At 41.9% G+C, this 14278-nt stretch overlaps 1 protein-coding gene across 4 annotated transcripts in view; it reads right to left on the bottom strand.

Moving 5' to 3' along the window:
- Positions 1 to 14278, bottom strand: part of KLF12 (Kruppel like factor 12) — a 348332-nt gene that overhangs the window by 300971 nt on the left and 33083 nt on the right. Inside the window, exon 1 of one of the 4 annotated variants that reach the window (XM_034758348.1) lies at positions 4800 to 5367. The exons of the other annotated variants lie outside the window; for them this stretch is intronic. The gene's annotated coding sequence lies outside the window, so the exon portion shown is untranslated. Of the gene's footprint in view, positions 1 to 4799; positions 5368 to 14278 lie in introns of those variants that run through there. 4 annotated transcript variants of the gene reach the window in all.

Here is a 14278-nt window from a genome sequence, read left to right as displayed (position 1 = left end):
GCTTGAAGTTGCAAAGGAGTAGAGAGCAGAAGAGGAAACAGACTGAAAGAAGGAATAAAGGTGGTGATGGATAGACACAAAGAGGAAGGAAGAGGAAGAAAGCACAAAGTCAACAGTGCTAGCTCCACAATATTTGATCTCTTATTTCGTTCTTTCTTCATTTTTAAATTAACAATCATTTGGATTACAAATATTTAGAGGGGGCTGACCAAAATCTATCCTCTGACTTCAAATTGTGATTTGGAACCATTTTATTTGGCAAAGAATACTGAATCATAGAATCATAGAATATCAGAGTTGGAAGGGACCTCAAGAGGTCATCTAGTCCAACCCCCTGCTCAAAGCAGGACCAATTCCCAGCTAAATCATCCCAGCCAGGGCTTTGTCAAGCCGGGCCTTAAAAACCTCCAAGGAAGGAGACTCCACCACCTCCCTAGGTAACGCATTCCAGTGTTTCACCACCCCCCTAGTGAAATAGTTTTTCCTGATATCCAACCTGGACCTCTCCCACTGCAACTTGAGACCATTGATCTTGTTATGTCATCTGCCACCACTGAGAACAGCCGAGCTCCATCCTCTTTGGAACCCCCCTTCAGGTAGTTGAAGGCTGCTATCAAATCCCCCCTCATTCTTCTCTTCTGGAGACTAAACAATCCCAGTTCCCTCAGCCTCTCCTCATAAGTCATGTGCTCCAGACCCCTAATCATTTTTGTTGCCCTCCGCTGGACTCTTTCCAATTTTTCCACATCCTTCTTGTAGTGTGGGGCCCAAAACTGGACACAGTATTCCAGATGAGGCCTCACCAATGTCGAATAAAGGGGAACGATCACGTTCCTCGATCTGCTGGCAATGCCCCTACTTATACAGCCCAAAATGCCGTTAGCCTTCTTGGCAACAAGAGCACACTGTTGACTCATATCCAGCTTCTCGTCCACTGTGACCCCTAGGTCCTTTTCTGCAGAACTGCTACCTAGCCATTCGGTCCCTAGTCTGTAGCAGTGAATGGGATTCTTCCGTCCTAAGTGCAGGACTCTGCACTTGTCCTTGTTGAACCTCATCAGTTTTTTTTCGGCCCAATCCTCTAATTTGTCTGAATATATGGTCCTGAGACTAGTGCCACCAATTCTCACCTCCTGCACAGTCTTTGGCCTGTTACAGACTGAGGACAATGCAACTCATGGGGGTAAGATACTTCTGACCATTCCCTTTGACTGAGACAGAGAGGGCAGGGTGCAGCCTCCATAAATTCTTTACCTTTCAGTCCTTATTCTTAGAGAAGAATGCATACGATTTATTAAAAAACAAAAAATATATGGAATTAAAACCTAAACGTAAAACAGTTTGCTTTACATATGCTGATTTATGCTTAGCATCATAGAATCATAGAATATCAGGGTTGGAAGGGACCTCAGGAGGTCATCTAGTCCAACCCCCTGCTCAAAGCAGGACCAACACCAACTAAATCATCCCCGCCAGGGCTTTGTCAAGCCTGACCTTAAAAACCTCTAAGGAAGGAGATTCCACCACCTCCCTAGGTAACCCATTCCAGTGCTTCACCAACTTCCTAGTGAAAAAGTTTCTCCTAATATCCAACCTAAACCTCCCCCACTGCAACTTGAGATCATTACTCCTTGTTCTGTCATCGGGTACCACTGAGAACAGTATAGATCCATCATCTTTGGAACCCCTTTCAGATAGTTGAAAGCAGCTATCAAATCCCCCCTCATTCTTCTCTTCTGCAGACTAAACAATCCCAGTTCCCTCAGCCTCTCCTCATAAGTCATGTGTTCCAGCCCCCTAATCATTTTTGTTGCCTTCCCCCGGACTCTTTCCAATTTTTCCACATCCTTCTTGTAGTGTGGGGCCCAAAACTGGACACAGTACTCCAAATGAGGCTCACCAATGTCAAATAGAGGGGAATAGAGTCCTTTCAAGTAGGCAGGTTGGCATTTTCCTCAATATTAAAACCCTCCCTCCCATAATTTTCTGTTATTTTGAACTATGAACTAGGGACACAGGTCCAGACCTTCTGTCACAGCCCCAACCAGAAACACTGAGGAATTTCTAACTGAGGAAGTTCTGGTATACCCAGGAGTTGCCAGTGCCCAGATTAAAGGTTAGCTGAGTCCAGTACTCTCAAAAGGAAGGTCAGTTTACAGCTTTTTCATATGGCCTGTGGGCAATAAGCAGCTGCATTTTCTAACCTGAGTTGTAATGCATAAATTGCCATGGATTTACTGGTGCTCTGCAGAACACTTGTCCAAAACACCGCCACTAGTGCTTTCTCAGAACTGGTATCTTCTTACTGGTCAGGCCAGTGGCTCCCACTCACTCTCCATATAGTTTTGGTGGCATTTCCCTTTCTGTCCATAGGGAAAAAGAAGCAAAAAGAAGAACAATGCTCCTTGCACTCACTTCCCATTGGTTGTGGGAAGGAAAAAAATTTCTCTCTTCCACAAGTTGCTGTTGGGGGCAGAGGAAGTTCCTGGAAACTCCAGATGAACCCCCAAAGGGAGGTGGGAGATAATATTTGGGTGCCCCTTCCTGTATGAGAGCAAAGGGGAAGAGATGGAATGGGTAAATGTGATTGCAAAAGGAACTGGTGAAATGGTTTATTATTATCTATTTGGATTGGAAGGTCAGAGAGATGAACAATGTGCCCTAACTTAGTGATCTGGGCTCTTACGAAAATGTGATTCCTTATTTTGGATCCTAAATAGGAGCAGAAATCCTTTAAAAATCTGATTTTGATTGTAGGCATGGAACTTTTTGAACACATAGCCCATAGTGACCAGTAGACTAACAGTCTCTAATGGACATGTGTCTTATTTAGCAGTTGCCCCTGTTCCACAGCAGCCCACAACAGAGGTAGCAGCTTTCCAAAGGGCCCATGACTGAGGTATGTTGCTGAAGAGGTGAGTGGAGGATCACACAATGGGCAAATTTAATTTTACTGCCTCTCAAAGCAACTCCATTTTCTTGTGGAGCTTTGCAAGTATCTTTTCCTTTGTGAGGAGAATTTGAGGAGGATGGCTAATAGGCAACCCCCTCAAAGTCCTACCATTTGTCTTCAATACTTTATCAATTTCTTCTTGGCTAATTGCCTCAGGCTCCCCTCCCAGCACGTCTAATCACTTTGTTTAAAGGTGAAGGGAAAAGAGTATAGCTTGAACCCCTGTAAGGGTTCAATAAATCCAGACAAACTCACACTAGCTCACATACTAAAAGAAGCAGAGGGGATATTGCGGCACTGGCAACAGCTTGGGCTAGCCACCCAAGTCCAAGGCATCCCGCTACCCCCAAGTCCAAGCATGGTCAGCTAGCCTGAGGTTCTGCGGATCTGGATATCCACGGACCATGTTTGCAGATTGCAGATGGATACAGATCCAAATTTCATCTCTGGAGCCCTGCAAATCGGCGGATATCCACGTTATATCCACAGATATCCGCGGGCCATGTTTGTGGATTGCAGATTGGATGCGGATAAAAATTTTGCATCTCCCCAGGGCTCTAGTGCTGGCAATCACACCTCCCAGCTGCAATGTAGACAGCAGTGGAAACCCATAAAAAGTTTTAGTTGATCTCAAATCCTCCAAGCATGGCTACTATTATGCATAATGTTAACATTTAATTTCTGTGGGGTATTTGGGGGAAGAAGGGGTGCTGACCTACAATTTCAAATCAGATGCTTAAAAAACAAATATGGGTTTCAATTAACATAGGTTGAAATTATCATAGGTGATCCCTGAAAAATATGCTGACCTTTGCACTTCCGTAAATCTTTGGGGCAGGGGGGAGCGGGCAGGGGAAGGGAAGAGATAATGCATCGGAAGTACTGAATCCGGTTCAGTGTTCCTTAAGGAAATTCTTTGTTCAGGATGTTTTTAGAAAAAAACAGTCTACAACTGTATTTGTCCTTTGAATATTTCAGGATTTGATTTCAGTTGCACCAGCGGCTGAGTAAATTACACTGAAAGCAGAAAGCTTTGTTTCAAGTGTAGCCACACAGAAGCTCCCTTGATATACTCCAAGCGTACATAAACATAGAAAATACCAACAAACCACCACAAAGACCAAATTATTACAGCGAATTACAGAAAATGCATTAACCATGGAACAAGTACTAGGCAAGTCAGTGTTGCCTGAAGATATTGTTACACAAGCAGTAAGAATGACAAAAGAAAGCCAAACATTTTAACATCTTTAGTGGTCTTCCAGCCAAAAATGAGACTTCAAAAGTAGCTTACTTTTTACATTACTTATTCAGCAGTATGCAGCATGACATAATTGTTAAGCACCATGTCTCCAGCTAATGTTACTTGATAGCTTACTAAGGCTTTGTTAAACATTCGGATTTGCATGCTATTATCAACAATGCCGTAAACGTAGAGATTTCTGTAATATCCTTCCTGCTGCCATTAAACTGTTAACACTATATTTTTTCTTGTTTGATTTTTCAATTGACAATTAGAAGGCATCGCGTTTTGTCTTCCCCTCCCTGCCCTGAACACATTGCTGATGCTGCAGTGCAGTGCTGCACTGCTAAGGATGCTGTCCTTCGGATGACATAACAACGCAAAATCTCTTTTGCCCATTGAGGTACAAAGAAAGAGTAGAAACTAATCCCTGTTTCCCAGCCAAAAGACTCTCTCTCAATAAAGCAAGTTATACCAGCTATGCCTGTGTGTCAACTATTACTGAATACATAGTAGCTGCCACGTTTACAGCTCACCTACTCTATCAGTTTCTAACTCATTACTGTAAAGTGCTTCAAGATACCCAGAGTATGAAAACCTTACCTTGATGGCTTTTGCCTCTCCTGCTACCTTCCCATCTTCCTCCTCGCCTTTACATCCAAGCGCTGAGTGTGCTGGCTATGCCTGCTTCCTCAGTGTTCTCTTCTCTAACTTGCTTTCCCCTGGATCCTCTGCAATCTGGCTTCAGCCCACTCCACTCTACTCTACTGAGACCACTCTGACTAAAGGTCACTACTGATCTGCTTCCAGCCAAGTCCAAGGGCCTCTTTTCACTCCTCAGACTCCTTACTCCATCTTCTGCCTTTGGCAGAGTCAACCACTCCCTCCTCCTTGCACTTGATTGGTTCTCCTGCCTTTTGAATTGTTCTTTCACCATCTCCCTCAGTGAATCCTCCTCCCTTTGTCTCCCAAATCCCCTCACTTTCCCTTGGAGATCTGTCTTTTTCCTTCAGCACCCAACCCCTACACCCAACCAATCCTCTTCTGTTCTCATGGTGTTGTTTTTACTATTTCATAAGCACCCTTATGCAGGGGGTGCTATCCAGGACAGTCCCTGCCCAGAGTAGTTTACACTCTACAGGAAGTCACAGAGGTGAGACACACTGAAAAAACAAGAGGAAAAAAATCTCCTCTTGTATAATATAGAGTTTTGGTGAGGGTGACACAAATTAGTGCTTGTGGACCCATGGGGACCTGATTCATTGGGACTGGGAGATTTTTCTATGCATAAAGAACATGGAGAAAGGTACAAAGACAGGCACAGGAGAAAAGTTGAAGCAAGCAGTGAGCTGATGTTGCTAAAAGAATGAAGAGGTGAGAGGGCAGCAGAAAGAAACCAGATCCAAGAAGGAGACAGGGGTAGGTTTGTGCAGGGCCTTGAAGGCCTGGGTGGGAAATTTTAACTTGATACAGAGGGCAACTTGGAATGACATGGTCTAATCAAACATGCAAGGAAGGTAACTTTAGCAGCTGCATTTTGAAAGGAAAAAACAGTTAGAAGAAGGAGAATCAAATGAGAAGGGCAACAAAAGCCAAGGAAGGACAATGTGAAGAAAGAATCTTCTCTATTAATTATTAATTTAAATTGCATTCAAAAGCACCATTGGGATTGAGGACCCATTGTAGCAGAGATTGTACAAACTCAAAAGAAAACTCAGTCCCTGCCCTGAAGAGTTTACAATCTCAGAAACAAACCAATAACTGTAAATACAAGTTCTGGGTACCTTAATAAGATCACTAGAAACCCCTGTTCAGTCCTATATTGGCAACTGAATACCCAACATCTCTTCCTTCATGGCCAGCTGCCAACTCATGCATAACATGGTGAATTAATTTCTTATCTGTTCACTTCCCCTGAAGTCTTCCTTCTCTATCACTATCAATTATTCCACCACCCTCCGAACCTGGGGACATCTCAGTCTTTTCTATCATCTTTTTCTGCCCCAGCATCTATACTGTTATTAAATCCTGTTGGTTCTTCTTTTATAATACTGTACCTCCAAAAATCTGCCCCTTTCTAGTCATCCCCACCATCAAAGCCACACTCCATGCCTTGATCATATCATCTTGGCTACTGCAACCACTTCCTCTCTGGCCTCTCCTGTTCTCACTTGCATTGCTCATGTCTATCCAACATGTTGCGAATGAAGTCATCTTCCTTTCCTCCAGCCCCAATCGTGTTACCCCCTCCTCTTGCATGGACTTCTAGGCACGTTCCACACCACGTTCCAGCAAGATGCATGCATAATGAGCACATCTCATCTTTCACCATCATACCACTTATTCTGCCATACCATCTCTGGGATCTTTTGTTAACTATCATACTTCACTGTAGTCTGTCTGATTTAAATGGTAAGTTCCTCAGGGCAGGAACCTGTCCCTTTTTTTTTTTGGCCTTTAAAAAGGGCCATGAGCTCTTACTGCATAAAAAAAATCCCTAAATCAAGTTACATATTTTTCTTTAATATCACACAGATCAGTTTGATAAAATTTAGCACTAAGTAACCAACATTTCAATACGGGAGGCATTCAAAACTGTATTATATTTCCTTGTTCAGTTAGTGCAATAGCACATGCAAATCATGCATTTACACATGCAAATAAAGATTTAGGCATCTAAACATGCACCCCATTCAAAGCAGTTATACACACAAATGAAGCCTCACAACTGTGCTCCTAGAGCTCTAGTCTCCTTTTTTTTCAAAACTTGGTCTATCAATGCACCAATACCAGGTATTTGTTGCAGTATAATCAGAGATGCTTTAGACATGGTGTAACTGCATTATTAACTGTCCAAATTCATTTAGGTTTGTTTTTTTAAATTCTACATATTTCTTCCTTCAAAATGCTCCATCAGTACCCAAATATAAGAACTATTAATGACGTGCTCCAGACACGAGTAGAAGATAGAATTCATAGGTTGTGCGGCTAGTTTAAGTTGTTTAAATGTACAAAATATTTTAATGCTGAGCCAAGGAGACTATATTCTTGGCTCAAGTTTCTACATGGCAAAGTTCAATGCTTTTGTAGATACCTGGTCTTTTCCTTCTCACCAACTATGGGATGTATATTTGTTGTTCAACTGCAGCTCCTGACCTTGTGTCTCCCTCTACCCCGAGTCCTGCCCAGATCCTCCCAGTGGTGCAGCCCGGCCACTTTCCTCCCCTCTCTGGGACAACCCAATGTGGCTTCCTGACCTGGGGAGCTGCTACAAGCACCAGGGAGCCTTTCCTATCCTGGTGTCTCCACACTTACCTTCACAACATTTTTCAAATGCGCCCCACCAAATCTTGTCCATCTGCCACTCCCCCATGGCTCTTCCCACACCCTCTGTCTGTATCCTAACACCTGTGCTCTTTCTTCCCCCTCACTGGCTCCATTCCCCCCTCCTTGTCACCTTCTACACTTCTCACCAGCTCTCAACTCCTGTCATCTACCATCCACCCAACTCCTTCCCATCAGGCTTCCTCTCTGATTTTGATTCCTGTCTTTCTCTCTCTCCTCAATCTCCCACAGTCATCCTCCAACCCCTCACTCTCAACTCCTTCTTTAACCTGCAGGCCTGGTTCAACTCTCCCAGTCACCAAAAAGGACCATTCATTTGACTTGAGCTTCACCAAGCACTACTCTCTGATCCCTTCTTACTGAGTTCCACTCTCGGCCATCATCTGGGCTCTTTCAGCATCGCCCATCAACCCTCCTCCCCACACCCTGTCACTTGGCCTTTCCATAACTTCCAGTTCATCAACACTGATGATGTCCCATCTGATCTCAGTCATCTCACACCTCTCTTTGCATCCCTCCACTAGCTCCTCCTTTTCTGTCTTGTTAAACATAAAATATACTTGTCTTTACTTTCAAGGCCTTTCCTTCATGGCCTATTCCCACCCTCCCTATCATCTTATTCACTAGTAAGGTGTCAACCTCTGCGTCCCATAGGCCCATGATGAGAGCCTCCATCACCCATTTGTTACATTTTCAAACAATCACCTTTGTGCTTTCTCCCATGCTGCCCTCATGCTTGGGAAGACTGCCCCATAAGCCTCTGCAAAGCTACCTCATTATTCTCTTTCAAAACTCCCATTGGAATTCTGCTATTCTTTGATTCCTACAAAAAAACTTAACAGCTAGGAAGCTGAGATCACAACCCATCATAATGACTGATATTATTCCCTTTGTTTCCTGGTACTCCATTTATCTGCATCCATCCATGGTGTCATCTTAGTTTATAAACTCTCTGGGGTAGGAACGGTCTTTTTCTTCTGTGTTTGTACAGGGCCCAGCGCAATGGGGTCTTGGTTCATGACTGAGGCTGCTAGGCAGTATGGTAATACAAACAACAGTAAATATTTGAAGATAAAACATTTCTGATGATGGAAAATGTTATCATACTGAACAAGAAAAGCACAAGCCAGCTCTGTGATGATGCAAAATTGCTCACTAACACCATGGAATCACGTATGTGTCCTTTAGGCAGATTAAACGATTCACAGTCACAGAACTTCTGGTAAGGTGCTGCTCTCCACACCTGGGACCTCTCAGTGGCTGTCTTATTTTTCTGGGAGGAGGGATAGTTCAGTGGTTTGAGCATTGGTCTACTAAACCCAGGGTTATGAGCTCAATCCTTGAGGGGGCCATTTAGGGATCTGGGACAAAAATCTATCTGGGGCTTGGTTCTGCTCTGAGCAGGGGGGCTGGAGTAGATGACCTCATGAGGTCCCTTCCAAACCTGATAGTCTATGATTCTATGAACCCTTTAGGATAGGCAGCCCCACATGATTACTGTTTCTGACAAGATCAGCTTTCCTTAGTGGGGACTACCTATGTATGCAATAATATTGCACTTAGCCTTTTGGCCAGGTACTGTTGTTAATGAAACTGAAGAGGGATTCAGGTTCTGATTTAACACTAACACATTCAGATGAAAGACCTTTGGGGCAAATAGTGTGACCACAGTATTTATTTACTTTCTAGGATGTATTGTACAGTAAAAATAATCCATTTGGAAGCTTAGCAATATTGATACAATCTCAGAGAAAGAAAAGTAAGTGCAGAACTATTTTTCCACTCTTTTTTCAATCTGACAACTAATGCACTTAAACTTGGCCAAATGTGAAAATTCATGGTATTCACAGATTCTTAAGCAAAGATCAAAATGATTTATTTGGGTTTAATAGTTGGGGGATCACTTGTACAAGTAGCATGTTCTCCTAAGTCAATCTTCTATCACTTTGAAAATCTTGTCACTGCTATCATATGATGCTACAACTTGCAAGAGTTAACTTCTTAGTCAACTAAGGACACTAGTATGATAATGGGATCTAACTAGTTTTTCCCTTTTGTTTTATGTCCATTCCAAGTTTGCTCCATGGAATTGGAATGTCATGTGTGCCATAACTGGCTCCTTCTTTTGATTACATAAATAGTCACTTACACGGTTTGCAGTCTTTAACAATATCTTTGATGTCTGAATTCATGGGATCTTTGTTTAAGTACTCCTGCTGCTTTCTTTCTGCCTGAAATCATCTTTATCCTATGTCCAGCCTTGCCAATACTCACATATTTCTCGTAAGTGATGTGAATTTTGGCATCTTTCATAATGTTTGCAATTGACATAGGCAGTATGAAAAAAAACCCACACTTTTGTCAAAGCTACCTGATGACTCATGTGGCATTACTCTAAAGCTGATGGCAAAATAGTATTGAGCCAGGCTCCTAACTCCTTTACCTAAAGTAAGGCACAAAAAAGCAAAGTGCTGATCACTGAAGCACCGCTCACTCTGATTGATCATCAAACACTTCTTTGGTTTGTTCTCTGTTCATTCATGGGTCTGGAAGATCACTGGCGAGCAGCATGTTGGACAGAACACACCCAGCATGATGATGGGTTTATTCTACCCATGGATGATGAAAAAAAGATAACCTGAGTTACCATCCATACTATTATTATTATTTGTATTATTGTTTAATTATATCTCACAGTTATGAGAAGCAACCTTATTTTTATTTATAGTGCTCTTCAAAGTCAATACTGAACCTTCCCAAATATTACAAAGAATTAAGTCAATTGTTTCAAAAGTAGCCACACATTTTGGGAGCCCAACTTTTATAATCTTTGGGGATGATTTTCAGATGCTGTGAGTTCTCTCAGTTCCCACTGCCATCAATGGGAGCTGTAAGTACTCAGCATCTCTTGAAATCAGGTCCAAGGTATCTAAGGTTGGGCACCAAAACTGGAGGTCACTTTCGCAAATCTGGTTATAAGCCTCACAGCAGCACTGTTAGACAAATATTATTAATTCCATTTTACCGGTAGGACAACTGAGGTACTTAAGGAACCTAAGGCACTTAAGTTACAGGACTTGTCCAAGGTCCCACAGAAAAGCTGTAGCATTGCTGAAAATAAGACCCAATGGGCATATTCCCCGTCCTTTCCTCAACTATAAGAGAATCCTTCTACATTTTACTGTGTATCTAATTTGTACTGGAGCAGTGTAAGAGGCAAGTCATCGATCAACAAGTTTGCAGGAGGATGTTGTCTACCTTTCAGGTTAATTTCAAAGCAAATTTAAATAGAGAGGTGTCTCTTGGGGTACATCTGTATCTGACTGGGAGGCGTGATTCCCAATTGGCATAGACATATTTGCTTGAGCTAGCATGCTAAAAACAGCAGTATAGCCAGGGTAGCATGAGCAGTGGCTTGGGCTAGCCACCCGAGTACAAAGCCCGCCCCAGCTCTTCTGAGTATGTATTAGGGCAGCTAGCCCAAGCCGTCATCGATGATTCTTTTGCTGTACTACTATTTTTCGTGCATTAGCTCGGGCAGATATGACTGTGCCAGCTGGGAATCACACCTCTCAGTTAAATGTAGATGTACCCTTAGATTAACACAGGAAAGTGTAATAGGGCCACAGAAAAGAAAGAGAAATTATACACATAAATAACTAAATGCAAGAAATTGGTAACAAGAGGGAAAGAACTGAAACACATGCTCACTAGAAAAATTTAAGTATAAGATTTTACCAATAGCTTCTATAAAAGACTATAGCCTGGCAAACTAATCTATGGTAGAGTTCTATACTCAGCCAAGTTTACTCTGTTTAATTTCTTGTTTAATTAATTTTCTCTACTTTCTTTAAAAAAAAAACATGATCTTTGTTCTGTTCCTTCTTTTGAATCATCAACAAAATTGTTTCCTCAGGCAATGTATTTGCACAGATATAAATGAGGGCCTAATTTGGCCTGCTGAATCTTTATTACTGGGCAATGCTGAGAGAAAAAGAACGAATTCACATAACTCTGAGTTTATGTTGAGCTTTTAGGGCTGGCAAACCAAAAAAAAACCCAGAACCCCAACATCTTTTTACTCATAAAATGAGCATATTTGACCTCAAGTCACAGATAGATGATAAACATAGAATCCCGCAATGCCATGTTTACGGTCATCTTCTGGAGTAGGGCTGCACTTCAAAGAATTGGTGTTTAACAAAAAAGATTTCTCTTTTTAGAAAATCTGATAATACGTGGCTTTGATTTCTGAACAAGAAGTCAGGAACATCATTAGTAAATAAAGCATATTCAGCATGTCTACAGCAGAGTCTGCATTGTTAAGTGGCTAACTAATTTTTCACTATTATAAATCTAAAGATTCAGACAATACTTTGAACCAACAGCACTTGTACATCACTTACTTTTCCTGCAATGATAACATCTGCCCGAACAATAAATCTAAGAAGGCTGAAATCCTCAAGATACCATTACTTACAACTGTGAGCTTCAGTGAAACTTAAACACTGAAACCTTACTTCTGCAGTATCCCTGTTGCTCTAAACGTAAAGGGGCTTGTTAAATTTCTCAGACAGACTCATCTTCCTGACTTTGTTTTTTAAAGGGTAACTGTTTCAAATAACTCCTGCTTATGCCACTTGGACTTTGCCACAGTGATATTACTTCCTTTAGTAAATAGTCTTCAGTGAGTTGGGGAGGGTAGAGGTTGGCAAATATGAGAAGACTAATGTGTTTATTGTTTCTATGTAGAAACCTCTCTCTCTTCTTACATGGCCCCATCACTGAAGTATCTGAGAGCTTCACACTCATAAGTGCATTTATTCTCCATACCTCTGAGCTATGGAAACATGATCCACATTTTGTAGACAGGGATGTAGAGTCTAGAGAGAACTAAAGGCTAGATTTTGATTTTAGGCAAAGCCCTAAGCAAGGGGTGGCGCTTAGACCAAACCATGCCAGGAATAGCCCCGAAAGGCATTATGAATTTGACTTGCCTCTGAGTCACAATTTTTCATCTGCAAGTTATAAAATCTGTCTACCATGATTCACATTTTCAATATTCTAGATGCAAAGACAGGAAGATGGTACTCTGGCATTTCTACAGTAGCAGAGTTACTGTAGTTTGCCTTGCTTGAAAAGTGCAACTTTAACTCTGCATTTCCTGGTTTCTATAATTGGATTTCTTTTTTTAGATAACTTTCCTAAAAGCAATACATACTTCCAACCTTAACTCTGCTCTTTTTTTCTGCTGGAATTTTCTTAAGTTTTAAACACTTAACATGGAAACTTAAAGGGCCTTCCCCAGCCTTCTGTCAGTGACTCCTCTTCATCCCAAGTTCTATGTCCATCAGGAAGACACCCATTTCTTCCCTATGTCCTATACCCCCCTAACCCTATCCTTTCATCAACTCTAGCCAGAGACCCATTCCCCTTCAAGTCCTCTTGGAACTCATAGCCCTTATCTTCCTCTGACCTCCTTCCAGAGACTTGTCCTCTCCTTCACTTCCCCCTCCCCCTTAACCAAATGATTGTCCCAGGTCACAATTACGCTGTGCCTGAGATCGAACGATGGGACAGGATGCAGCTAAATTTAGGCTCTTATTTTACTAAGCTACATAAACTCAGCACTTTGTTGAGTTGCGGACCATTATCAGTTGTCATTGTCAGGAATGCCATAATGACTAAACTACTTCTAGCACCATTCCTGAATGGTAGCAGTTGCTGTGTTCATAAGAAAAACGGACTTCTCTAGAATCAGAATCAGCTGTTAGTAACTAGTTTTTCCCTTTTGTTTTAAGTCCATTCTGAGTTTTCTCCATGGGATTGGAATTTCATGTGTGCCATAACTAGCTCCTTCTCTTAATTACATAAATATTCACTTACATGGTTTGCAGGCTTTAACAATATCTTTGATGTCTGAATTCATGCGTGGAACAAACATATCTCTAGCTTTGCAATGACAGGCTTCTGCAGTCTGCTAACTAGAGTGGATTCTTGCCAACATCTCAGGTCTTATAACTTAGAGTGTATTAGTTCTGGGTCCTATCCACAGGATTCCTTTTGCCATATTAATTTTCTCCCATTATGCCTAGTATTTGCTAATTCAATCTGTAACTTCATCCTTTATATCTGGCCATCCTGCTACATCACTTGCTTTCAGTTCCTGTAGTATCTCATCTTGCTGGATAGGTCTTTGAATCTGGGCCAAGCACTAATCTGACACACACAGGAGTTTAGCATAATTAGTTTGATTACATTTTTAGGTTTAGATTCTCTTTTTTATAATGGAGATATCCCATCTCCTAGAACTGGAAGGGACCTTGAAAGGTCATCGAGTCCAGCCCCCTGCCTTCACTAGCAGGACCAAGTACTGATTTTGCCCCAGATCCCCAAGTGGCCCCCTCAAGGACTGAACTCACAACCCTGGGTTTAGCAGGCCAATGCTCAAACCACTGAGCTATCCCTCCCCCCCACTTTCTGTGTATGGAAAGTCTCAGAATCAGGTGTTTTGGATCTCACCTGTCTCTGAAGTAGTACAGCTCTAGAGGAAGTCTGCCATTTCGATTTTGGATCCCATTTCACTGTGATCTGTGCACCATAGACTGTATTTTTGTGAGTAAAACATATACAGGAAGATGTAAAAGATCGATTCTGAATCCATTTAGACTACATCTCAGCTATGCACTGATCTAACGTCTCATAAGCTAATACGATCATGAAACACTACATTTCAA

The sequence above is a fragment of the Trachemys scripta genome, chromosome 1 (genome assembly GCF_013100865.1).
Source record: "Trachemys scripta elegans isolate TJP31775 chromosome 1, CAS_Tse_1.0, whole genome shotgun sequence".
Lineage (NCBI taxonomy): Eukaryota > Metazoa > Chordata > Testudines > Emydidae > Trachemys > Trachemys scripta.
Note: the sequence above shows the minus strand (reverse complement) of the source record. Positions and strands in the feature narration are given on the sequence as shown.